Here is a 13512-nt window from a genome sequence, read left to right as displayed (position 1 = left end):
TGGATTGTATATCACATGACCATGGATTGTATATCACATGACCATGGATTGTATATTACATGACCCTGGATTGTATATCACATGACCAAGGATTGTATATCACATGACCATGGATTGTGTATCACATGAGCATGGATTGTATATCACATGAGCATGGATTGTATATCACATGAGCATGGATTGTGTATTACATGACCATGGATTGTATATCACATGACCATGGATTGTATATCACATGACCATGGATTGTATATCACATGATCATGGATTGTATATTACATGACCATGGATTGTATATCACATGAGCATGGATTGTATATCACATGAGCATGGATTGTGTATCATATGAGCATGGATTGTATATCACATGAGCATGGATTGTGTATCACATGAGCATGGATTGTGTATCACATAACCATGGATTGTATATCACATGACCATGGATTGTGTATTACATGACCATGGATTGTATATCACATGATCATGGATTGTATATTACATGAGCATGGATTGTATATCACATGACCATGGATTGTATATCACATGACCATGGATTGTATATTACATGACCCTGGATTGTATATCACATGACCAAGGATTGTATATCACATGACCATGGATTGTGTATCACATGAGCATGGATTGTATATCACATGAGCATGGATTGTATATCACATGAGCATGGATTGTGTATTACATGACCATGGATTGTATATCACATGACCATGGATTGTATATCACATGACCATGGATTGTATATCACATGATCATGGATTGTATATTACATGACCATGGATTGTATATTACATGAGCATGGATTGTATATCACATGACCATGGATTGTATATCACATGACCATGGATTGTATATTACGTGACCCTGGATTGTATATCACGTGACCAAGGATTGTATATCACATGACCATGGATTATGTATCACATGAGCATGGATTGTATATCACATGAGCATGGATTGTATATCACATGACCATGGATTGTATATCACATGACCATGGATTGTATATCACATGACCATGGATTGTATATCACATGAGCATGGATTGTATATCAAATGAGCATGGATTGTGTATTACGACCATGGATTGTATATCACATGACCATGGATTGTATATCACATGAGCATGGATTGTATATCACATGAGCATGGATTGTGTATTACATGACCATGGATTGTATATCACATGACCATGGATTGTATATCACATGACCATGGATTGTATATCACATGATCATGGATTGTATATTACATGACCATGGATTGTATATCACATGAGCATGGATTGTATATCACATGAGCATGGATTGTGTATCATATGAGCATGGATTGTATATCACATGAGCATGGATTGTGTATCACATGAGCATGGATTGTGTATCACATAACCATGGATTGTATATCACATGACCATGGATTGTGTATTACATGACCATGGATTGTATATCACATGATCATGGATTGTATATTACATGAGCATGGATTGTATATCACATGACCATGGATTGTATATCACATGACCATGGATTGTATATTACATGACCCTGGATTGTATATCACATGACCAAGGATTGTATATCACATGACCATGGATTGTGTATCACATGAGCATGGATTGTATATCACATGAGCATGGATTGTATATCACATGAGCATGGATTGTGTATTACATGACCATGGATTGTATATCACATGACCATGGATTGTATATCACATGACCATGGATTGTATATCACATGATCATGGATTGTATATTACATGACCATGGATTGTATATTACATGAGCATGGATTGTATATCACATGACCATGGATTGTATATCACATGACCATGGATTGTATATTACGTGACCCTGGATTGTATATCACGTGACCAAGGATTGTATATCACATGACCATGGATTATGTATCACATGAGCATGGATTGTATATCACATGAGCATGGATTGTATATCACATGACCATGGATTGTATATCACATGACCATGGATTGTATATCACATGACCATGGATTGTATATCACATGAGCATGGATTGTATATCAAATGAGCATGGATTGTGTATTACGACCATGGATTGTATATCACATGACCATGGATTGTATATCACATGACCATGGATTGTATATCACATGAGCATGGATTGTATATTACATGACTATGGATTGTATATCATATGACCATAGACTGTATATCACATGACCATGGGCTGTTTTTTATCCACTGAAAGCAAGCAGAAATCTAGAAACCCGTGCAGAATTGACATAGAAAGTATTTTGGAAAATTGCACAACTTTTCAATATACAAACAATGTTGGCCTGAAACTGGACAATCCCTTTAAGTATGTTAACAAATGTTTGGAGATTCACAAACAGTAAGTCATGTGAGATCAGAATATCAGAGTCAGAAGGAAAAGGGGCATTGTGCTTAGAGGAGTCACAACATAAATCTCCACTGAAGATGCTTAAGTTGAATGCCCCCTTTATATTTCCTTTATATTTTGTTGTACTATACAAAATGAATTATGTTCCAGATTTGCCATTCATAGTGTTGTTCCCTACAGACCATAGATGTGATAAAGAGCTAAACAGGGTTGATAAAAGCATAAGCTTAGATTAGGGTTTATGGAGTGACTACCAGGTCATGAACCCTGAGGGAGCCTCCAATGGTCCCTCTGCCACATAAAATACACCACTATTCTAAATGACAGATTTTGCATTGGCACCAGGAGCTTCAAGTTACTCCTGTGATTTTGGCATATAGTCTGTGTGGCACTATGAACTACACAGTCCAGTCATATTAAAGGGATCCTATCAGTCAGACACAATTTTTTCTAAGTAGTAGCTACAAGAGAGATAGGAACCAAGGCTCTCTGTACAGTTACATGATCATGGTTTTACGAAGATTAGACAACATTGCTAGCAGTATTTCTAGACACATATGTAACAGATAGGCGAAGTTCACACAACGTTTCCTTATGCTCTATCTGATATGCATTTGAAAACGCATTAGAATCAGTGTGGAAAAAACTTCTCTGTCTCCCATTACTTTCAGTGGGAGACAGTGACCACCCATGAAGTTTCACGCCCCATTATGCTGTGGTTTCAATGCCTGAACCATAGACTTCATTATTCCATATGGAGACCTGTGGCAGTAACCATCGCAGTGACCCACTGTTCTGCCTCTACTTTCTGCTGCAGGTTCCAACCAAAATACTCCGATTTTTTTTTTACTACATGTATTTTACATCATGAACACACCCGTAATGTTTGTTGACTTATATTTCAAGCACGTATAAAAACGCATCTGAATTGTAGCCAAGTAGCACTAATACCATCGTACCTCATTCACTGAATTCAGTAATAATTTCTGTAGAAATGAGTTGCTGATGAGTTATAGATAAAGAAGATGCTATGCTGTAAACCATCTGGCCTCTAATCACAGATGACATTGCTAAAATTAAAGCCAACAATTCAGAGAAACACATTAGAAGCTAGATTAGACGGTTTATAGCTGGCTGCCCTTATTCTGCCTGCCGAATACATTAATGCTCTGAAAAAATATTACCATATTATCCAAATATAACTAATTCTATTTTAGTAGATTTTTATCTCGTGTCAGCCTTTATTTAACTTTCATCATAAAAAGATTAAGCGGTTTTTAAAGACCATTTAAATAGTTTTACTTAATTCCATGCCATTAACTATGCATGTAATAGAATAATTGTAGTATGTGGCCTCCTCGGCAAAGATCATTCATTCATATTTAGCTAAACACTGTCTTTTATACTTATTACAGTTGTACAGTATGTTAGCAGAAAACTACCAAGACGCAATGATCCATGCAAACAAGACTTGGCAAACAAGACTATATGCAAAAAAACTTCAAATATTTCTGAAACCTGTGCGGACAGAAGTTCCTGTGTCCTGATGTATTATGTGTACATGGACAGCAAAATGTTTTCACTATTTAGGTGCAATGTAAATAAACTTGTGTACTACTCATATTGTATAGAGGGTGTAGTAGGTCGCAGCAGGGTTCACTTATATCATTGCTGTTCTTTTATGTGACTGAGTGGCCTGAAGGCCGTCTAAGCTTGGGTACCCGATGGCTATCTGAACTTCTCTGCTTCGTTCATAATGTGACTGCAGCTTGGAGGGACCCGTGACATGAAAATGTGCCACTATGTATATGTTAGTTTCCTCAGTGCTGAACAGGTCCTGGGTATTCAGTAAACTAGTGTGCAACCTAGTTTACACTTCATTATAACACAATTTACTTAAGGATTACTAATAAGAGACAGAAAAAGTATTGGTATAGTACATGAAACAATATATATATATATATATATATATATATATATATATATATATATATATATATATATATATATCACACTATACAGTTAAAAAGGTACAGTATAGTTCATCAGCTGGATTAACTCTGCAGAAATACCTTCTCTTTAGTTGCGTTCTTGCAGGGAGGAATTTTCTTTTTTTTTTTCACTGCCCGTTCTCCTTGAGTTTTCTTGACCATGTTGTTGAGAAGATACAAGGGATAACACTCATAAGCACATCTTATACATTGGGCTCCACTTGCTCCAACCTATAGCTGCATGTCTGACCAGGCCCAAGTAACTTTTCCACCACTGGCTCCCCAAGTGTGCCAATATGGCTCAAACAGGCCCCAAAACTTGGCCAACTAACTATGTCAGCCCCACTGAACCCTGGACCAACTGCCCCACATGTCAGGAGAACCCACACCATGTCCTGGGATGTCCACACCACAGCATAACCATTGAGTGGCACTTCTTCGTAGTAGGCTAACTAACTAGTTAATTAATCTGGTCATTATCCAACCCAGCTTGTGTCTAACCTACAGACTGAACAACGTTCCTGTGATAGCTGTTGCAACCCCAAGTAGCTACTTCTCATGTGGTACTGGCACTACTCTGATCAGTGGCCACCACACTGTGACACTAGAAATACTCCTCAATTGTCATTCATTATACAGGTTGACTGTTGTCCAGTCGTCTGCCATCTGTTTTAGAATCTAGGGGACTATTTGAAAAATACATGTGTTTTTTTAATGAAAAAAATATTAAATAAAGCAGTGGATGCTTTAGTTATTTCTACGTTTTTTCTTAAAAAAAAAATAAAAAAATACCAGATTAATGCAAACAGTATGCCCTGTGAATGCCCAGCATGAGGCAACAGGTTGTGTGAAATAATGCTTGAATAATAAACCATGATTCATCTATATGGACAGTAAAATACTGTGTCAAGTTTCTTTTTTACCTCTTCTTGAAGTTGCCACCAATTTCCATGCGATCCTTTTCCATTACTTTTTTGCACAAAGTTGATTCTCCTGTGGTGTATATGATGTTTGCTTGAACACAGTATTCTGACTTATCTACAATAAGCCTGAGGGATGTTCATCACATAGCCCGGTCTTTTTTGTTATATAAACCCGTACGTATCCTATTAGCCTTGTTCAATTGATTGAACAAATGTCTACTTTAGCTGCTATATCATAATTTTATTTTTGCTCTTGCTTCAAGGTATAAAAACAAATTGCAGAGACAGTGGCTGATCTCTGACTAGGCCAGATCCCAGTCCTTACACTAGTATGCCATACCTCATCATGCTTTCCCTCTTAGTGCCTCCTTCGCTCCGACTGTGTTTACATGGTGCATGAGAGCTCTCCTGGAGAGCAGCATTTTAAGCATTACAGAGAGCCCTGAAGTGCTGACCTTGGCACAGGCGCCAGAGGTTGGTGACCCCATTAATAGAGCAACGTAAAACGAATTTAAGAGGACAACAATAGTCAGTAAAGTGAGCTTAATTCTATAATATTTTAGCTATTCAACGAGATTTAATAGAAGTAGGATAATGGTTCCGTTCTATGGTGGTTTCAGCACTTCATTGATAAGACATATTTATGAACTTTTTGATAAAATCTTCAAATTGATCAGTGATCAGTTTTCTGATCAAAATGTCCTCCGTCAATGATAAAATTCTTTATAATTGCACTACATTACACTTGTCTTACCTCTGATCACATGACTTCTTATCAAGTATAATTACTAATACAAATATGGCTATTATAATTCATTAGATCAAAATCTAGTATGGAATCTTAGTATGAGCTGCAATAACTAATGAGAATGGATTGTCTACAGAAATGGGTTTAAATAAGCTGTTCCAATCATAAATATTGATGATCTATCTTTAGGATAATTCAGCAATATTCGATTTGGGGTGGTCTGACAACCATGGATGCAGCGCTGCAGTAGAGCTGGAGCAGATAGCTTCATACACTGTATATTGGTCATGTTGCACTATTAGCAGCTCAGCTCACAATAACTTGAATGTACGTTGTACGTCCACTATACAGTATATGGATCTGCCTGCTTTTGACTCTATGATCTGTGCAGATCCAGCAGCAGCTAACTAGTGTGAATGCTAAGTCTTATACCTCAACAAACTGATATTAATAACATAACCATCCATACTGATGGTAGACCATCAGTATCTAAGTCTTGAACAAACCCTCTAGCTTTAAACCCTTTCATATGTAAGAGAAGACGATCAATAAAAGACAAATGATCCAATGCTTAATGACATAGAAAATTCTAAAACACAAATGTCTGACACCCAACCAAGATATGACCAAGTTTGCATGTCTGTATTGATATGTAAATACCGTCATTACTATAATCACCTTCCACTTTAGATTTACTTTATTCCAAACCCAAAAAGATGGATCTTCAAACATATTTTTTAGCATATGAATAAGACTGGTCACGGCTAATTTCCATGTTTTTGTATAGGGTTCTCTATAATCATGTACATAGCCTCACCAAAGCTGGTATCAGAAATAGCTCCATTTATACACCACAGCATCCTCTCATTCTGCTCACCAACTATACAGATAATGAAGCAATTACACTTAATTAATGTCTATTTAAAGAAGCTATGCCAGTAAGAATAGTATTGTTCCAGAATAATAATCATTCAAAATTATTGCTAACTCATTTTCCATAGCAGATGCAAATCTTATTTTGATCAGAACATCTCACAAAACAATGTTTTTGCTGATCGGTGAGGAAAAAGATCTTGAAATGATTGAAGTTATGTCTTCCCCAGCAGTATTTTACATCACAACCTACCAGAATAAACAATCTTGCTTTATTGCAACATTTACAGATGTGTCTTTTCTTACCTTTCCTGTTGGCTCAACATATGAAGAGATGTGTGGCATGAGAGTCCCATTTTTCAATTTTTTTTCCCAAAAAACTAAGAATTTCACAAAAAGATGTCTCTTCTATATGTGTGGTGACCCAGTAGTTGAGAATTGTAGCCTGTTAGGGGCTTTAATAACATGTCACAATAAGGTATTACATTTGTTTAAGAGAGATTTGTTTATGAGAAATTAGAATTCAAGTTAAAGGGGTTTTCTGGCAATTTTTTATTTTTTTTTTAAAGGTCTGTTAGTGCTATTAAAGGGATTCTACCACTAAAACACATTTTTTTCTAGTTACCACGTCGGAATAGCCTTTAAAAAGGCTATTCATCTCTTACCTGTGGAAGTGCTCTCCGTCGCGCCGTTCGTTCAAAATATCGGTTTGTACCGGTATGCTAATTAGTTCTCTCACAGCGATGGGGGCGTCCCCATTGCAGCTCGGAAACCGACCGCAGCGCCGCCTCTCTGGTCTTCTGTATCCTCCCCTTGCTTCTTCAGCGTCTGTCGGACGCCTGCGCAGTATGCTCTGTTCGGCGAAGATTGTCGAACGTATTGCGCATGCGCGAAATTGCCGTGCCCGCACTATGGCTGGGACCGCAATTTCGCGCATGCGCAGTACGTTCGGCAATCTTCGCCGAACAGAGCGTACTGCGCAGGCGTCCAACAGTATGCTGAAGAAGCAAGGGGAGGACATCGAAGACCAGAGAGGCGGCGCTGCAGTCGGTTTTCGAGCTGCAATGGGGATGCCCCCATCGCTGCTCCTGCGATGGGGACGCCCCCATCGCTGCGAGAGAACTAATTAGCATACCGGTACAAACCGGTATTTTGAACGAACGGCGCGGCGGAGAGCACTTCCACAGGTAAGAGACGAATAGCCTTTTTAAAGGCTATTCCGACGTGGTAACTAGAAAAAAATGTGTTTTAGTGGTAGAATCCCTTTAATGAGTCAATATGTGCACTCAAATACCTTCAGCAATGTTTTGAGTGATTTCTGGGTTTCTCTAGGAACTCCTGGTGTCCTTTGCATTTGTTTACATGAGTAGCTTCCTGCTCTTTTATCCTTCAACTACCATGATGCATTGCTCTTCATTCTCACTCTTCCCCCTCCCTCTCTCACACCCCTCCCTGTTTCCCTACCTTTGCCCGTGGACTACTAGCCCAACATAACTAACTAACTCGTTCCACCCCCTCCACCCCATCATACTTACCTATCTTCCTGTACGAATTTTCTTGGCATGTGAGATCCTTCTGTCCTTCTCCTCTTTTTGTCTTTCGGCACCTGCGGAATACAGCCAGAGTATTGGCGTGCCGGCACTCCAGCTCTATCCATGTAGGTTCTGGCAGTAGTGAAGGAAGTTACATTTCACACCCAGAAGATCAGGACATGCAGATAGCTAAGTATGATGGGCTGGAGGGGGGTGGTATTGGTGACATTCCGTTACCGGTCACATGACTGCCCTGGCGATTTGGGAAAATATACATTATTGATAAAGTAAGTTACTTAGAAGTTGGATGAGGGGGAAGTGTTTAGTTTAGTGTTAAATAATCATTTTATCCCGAATAACCCCTTTAAGGCCAGGGTGGACACTGTGGATCTGTTTGCAAGGTAGTACTGTATGTTACTTATTCTTCAGACACAATGTTTAGCTGAAAACGGGTATTCCCATCTCCAGGATCATATTTAAACTTGTAGCTGAAGCTAACTGAGGAGTTTTACTCCATACACTGCATTCTGTATCCGCTCCGCTTGTCAGAGACCTTCTCAGTGTTTACAGCTCATGTCCTAGGTTACAGATCACTTCTCTAACTCTAGCTCTAGTGGTCGATTGATGATGCAATCCCTGTTCCGAGCACCTATATTCTCTCTATTGCTGCATATTGTTCTCAGTTGCTGATCACTGAGCTAGTAAAGTTTTTTGATCAGGGTCTCTATTATGTCTGGATGTAAATCCAGAGATAGCTGTGAAGTTTACAACAAGCAGGCTACCGGACTGAAAACCAGAAGTGGTGAGGAGAGGAGGCAGAAGAGCAGCTGAAATCCTGAGAATGGAAAACCTATTTAAAACCGGTGACCCATGTAGTATAAATGCCATGATTTTACCAGCAAAAACCACAGTGTTTTACTGTACCTACAAAGTGGATGGGATTCTGGCTAATCCCATCCACACATTGCAGAAAAATACCCACAACAGACATGCTGCGATTTCCAAAACCATTGCATTTTTGTAAATCACAGAGTTAACTTTAGCCCTCATGATGTCATACTTTCAGCATCAATAAACTGGATGGAGCTCTAAAAGAAGTATAGTAATACTGTACATGTACTCCCTGATGTTATAACCTGGCACCCTAGTTATATAACCCTAGCACTACACCCCCAGCTATTATCGCTTATTCAGGGGCCTTTATCACAGTGACATGAACTGGCTCATATTTCTGATGTATGCTCATGTCTAAAGGAATCTAGCATAAATGCATTTTTTTGCCATTGCAAATGTTTTATTCTTTTGAATTGAATAGGCACACTTAGGGCTCATTCACACTGAGTCTTTTGGCAGCAGATTTTGACGCAGATTCCACCTCAAAATCTGCTGCTAAAAATGGCTCCCATTGACTTCAATGGGAGCCGCTCACTTCTTTTTTCCACTAACTAGTAGAGATAATAAGAAGCGAGCTGCCCTTTCTTGCCGCGGATACCAGCGCGAGGCTCCCTCTCAATTAGGCCCATTCATTTGGGCCTAATCCAGAGCGGAATGCCGCGACGAGATGCTAGCCACGACAGAATGTTCACACGCGGAGTTCATGTAACTCCATGTGAACTAACCCTTACAAAACCACCAGTTTACCTATATCCTATAGCAGCATACAGTGCCCATACAGTGTGAACATAAGAATATTAAAGGGGTTGTCCCATCACAAGGATCCTATCTATACAGCTTGTTAATGTGGATGTAAGACTTTTCCTAAATACAATGCTTCAGCAAAACTGCTTTGTTTGTCCACTATCTTACTTTATTCAATTCTTTGTGGCCACAGCCCTGACTTAGCTGCTCATGAGTCAAGTGATGTATCTGCCTGCTCTCAGGGGGGAGGGAGGAGGGGATAAGTGCAGGGGAGCGAGCCTGTGTATCTAGCTATTCCTGTGTCTACACCACGTGACCTAGCTTCCTGCTATCAGATAGGGGAGAGGAGCTGCTTTCATTTCTTCTGTTCTCCTAGTTATCAGGCTAGCTAATACAATTGTGTTCATTATGGCAGAGACAGGCAGTCTCTGTATGTAACACAGAATGGAGTTGCTGCTGCCTGTACTTCATAGTCCAATATGGGTGGGCGGAGCTACATGCAAATTTGGGGGCAGAGCTAAACGGCAGGTTGCATGTGAAACCACGCTCACCAAATGATGCAAGAAACCAGGAAGAAAGAAGATTTTACAGCAGTAAAGACTGATGAGTATGTGAGGTGGGAATACCCCTTTAAGTAATTCCAGCGTCAGCAGCATATTCTACTCTATTCAGTTCAGGAGAGTTTTCCAACAAAGTCACAATCATAAAAATAAAAGTTTTTGTTGGCAAAATGAACATAGACATGGGCGGAGAAAGTGAAATTTTGACATCTATGTCCTGAGCGCAGCACACTTGGCTATACACTGCATATTTTTAGTGTGGCCTCTCACTGTTAGCTGAATGACACTGTTTCTGAAAGAAAGCAGACCTTTTCTAATCCCATGTAATGATATAATATTCCCCATACCAGTATGCAGTATGTTAACTATTTTTTTTTCTCTATAGGATGTTGGCTAACAGGGTATCTTGCATGGGAAAATTGGAGCAGCACAGTCTACGTACTTCACCGAATGACACCAGCTGGTCCACTTCTTATTTCCATTTGTCTGCCTGCCACTGCCTTTGCTGAATACAAACTTCCTTCTGTCTCTACTCATTACGCCAACATGCAAGAAAAGCCATGACATCCATATCTCATAGGATGCTGAGCATTCCTTTCCACTTCACTTACCCCTGCACCTACAGTTGCTGTTGTAAAGAAGAAAGTGGACCAATGAATTTCTCACCCCCTCCATATCTGTCCTGGAGGGAAACGTATGACTGGAATTATACGGACTTCTTCTTTTGCTTAAGAGACTTATGGTTTGCTGCTACAATGAAAATTGTACTTTGTTATATAGGTTGTGGAACTGTTAAAGGGTAAAGGTTTTGCATTGGAGTAGCGACACTTCATAGCCATCTCTCTCTTACCCACGATGCACTTTTAATTGAAACATTTAAAGAAAAAAAAGTTTTAATGGCTAATATTGTACTTTTATTTTAACAAAGGCCACCTTTATGTCTAATGCCATATTTTCAGTGTTAGGCTTTATGGATTTTAATCCTTACAGAGTGCAGTAGAAGGCAGCATGAATAGTTGATATTGTGGTTTCTTGTACAGGCTAGATGGCAAAAGAGATCTGTAAATGTTTATTCTACTCACATTTCTTTGAAAACTCCCCCTAAACAGCACCCCAATTGGGAACAGAGCAAAAGTGTTGTACTAAAGACCAAAATTCCCCCAGGGTGTAAAATAATCTGCCAAGGGAGGGAGGAGATATTTGCTGAGCGTCATAAGAGATACAGGATGAAATTTCAACCTCCCTAGATTTCACTGATCCAGGAAGCCAGCGAGACAATCTCTCCACATACACACAGCCCTTTCATGATAATTGGAATAGTATGGGCATGCCAATGATGGAATGGGGGCCAAGTGGAATTTTTTTTCCCCAGACACCCCTTTTCTTGGAACCACAACCTCCCACCCCCCCTTTTCCTGCCTGCTATTCTGTTTTCGTGTTTGCTTACTCCTGTCTTGATGAAGAAAAATGTGCAATTCAGTCCTCAGTCACTGGAGTGAGGATATAACAGGGTAGAAGACACATTTCTAAAATTATGTGCACTTGTACAGATGTAGCCAAGAGTCCAAAACGACACTAGCGTAGAGCTCGTGTGCCAGCACTTATCTTTACGAAAGAGTGGAACTGATGTAACGTATCCCCCTTATTTTTTTCATACAAGTTTGGAGAAATCTCATAAAATCACATTGTGATTCAGTGTATATGTTTACTACATCAAATAAAGCATTTGCTCATTCACCTTTCCTGCACAGTGCCTGCTATTTGAAGTAGACGTGCATTTTTTACAATTCTGTGGGTTCAATATAAAGGCATTCTGTGCAGTACGGATTGGAGCATAGCAGCTTTTTTAGTGTATGTGTACTGTTAGTACTATGTATATACTGTATTTCTATAGCTTTGTTTGTAAAAAAAAAAAAAAAAAAAAAATGGAGAAAACCGACAAAAACAATATCACTTAGCAGTTTAAACTACTGTTATGGAAATGCCCCCTTTATTTATTAACATGGACTCGATTCTGAATTTGTGGAGTGGCAAATCCTTTTTTTTGTCATGTTACATGTTTGCAGAAATGTAACTTTTAATCTGTTGGGAACGGCCAATCTATCCATATGTTTCCAAAATTGAAATACAACACGTCATTCATTGGTAAATTTCAAGAAACTCTGTATTGTTATTAACATTCCCACTGTGATGAAGGCAACTCGTGTGTGTGGAAAGAAAGTGAACTGAAGTGTTTGTGTTTTGTTGGATTATTAGGATAATGATATCTTTATGGACTGTTCTTTAGAACATCTCTTTTTATCCTATAAATTTCTGTGCAAACTTTGAAGATGTTGTTATTTCATGATTTATATACTACAGGGTATACAAAAGACAAAGAAACCAGCACTAAGAGTTCATCATGACTATTCATTTATTATTATTAGAGATGAGCGAGTACTGTTCGGATCAGCCGATCCGAACAGCACGCACGCATTGAAATGAATGGACGTAGCCGGCACGCGGGGGGTTAAGCGGCCGGCCGGCATCAAAGCGGAAGTACCAGGTGCTTCCATTCATTTCAATGCGTGCGTGCTTGTTTGGATCGGCTGATCCTAACAGTACTCGCTCATCTCTAATTATTATTATTATTAGTTAGAGATGAGCGAACAGTGTTCTATCGAACTCATGTTCGATCGGATATTAGGCTGTTCGGCATGTTCGAATCGAATTGAACACCGCGTGGTAAAGTGCGCCATTACTCGATTCCCCTCCCACCTTCCCTGGCGCCTTTTTTGCTCCAATAACAGCGCAGGGTAGGTGGGACAGGAACTACGACACCGGTGACGTTGAAAAAAGTAGGCAAAACCCA

At 39.3% G+C, this 13512-nt stretch overlaps 1 protein-coding gene across 4 annotated transcripts in view; it reads left to right on the top strand.

The window, feature by feature from the left end:
• SOBP (sine oculis binding protein homolog) overlaps positions 1-12990 on the top strand; it is a 134946-nt gene extending 121956 nt beyond the window's left edge. For all 4 annotated transcript variants that reach the window (XM_075268132.1, XM_075268130.1, XM_075268131.1 and 1 more), the window contains one exon: positions 11047-12990. The gene's annotated coding sequence lies outside the window, so the exon portion shown is untranslated. The remainder of the gene's footprint in view (positions 1-11046) is intronic.
• Positions 12991-13512: the final 522 nt, after the last annotated feature.

Source organism: Leptodactylus fuscus, chromosome 3, assembly GCF_031893055.1.
Source record: "Leptodactylus fuscus isolate aLepFus1 chromosome 3, aLepFus1.hap2, whole genome shotgun sequence".
NCBI lineage: Eukaryota > Metazoa > Chordata > Amphibia > Anura > Leptodactylidae > Leptodactylus > Leptodactylus fuscus.
Note: the sequence above shows the minus strand (reverse complement) of the source record. Positions and strands in the feature narration are given on the sequence as shown.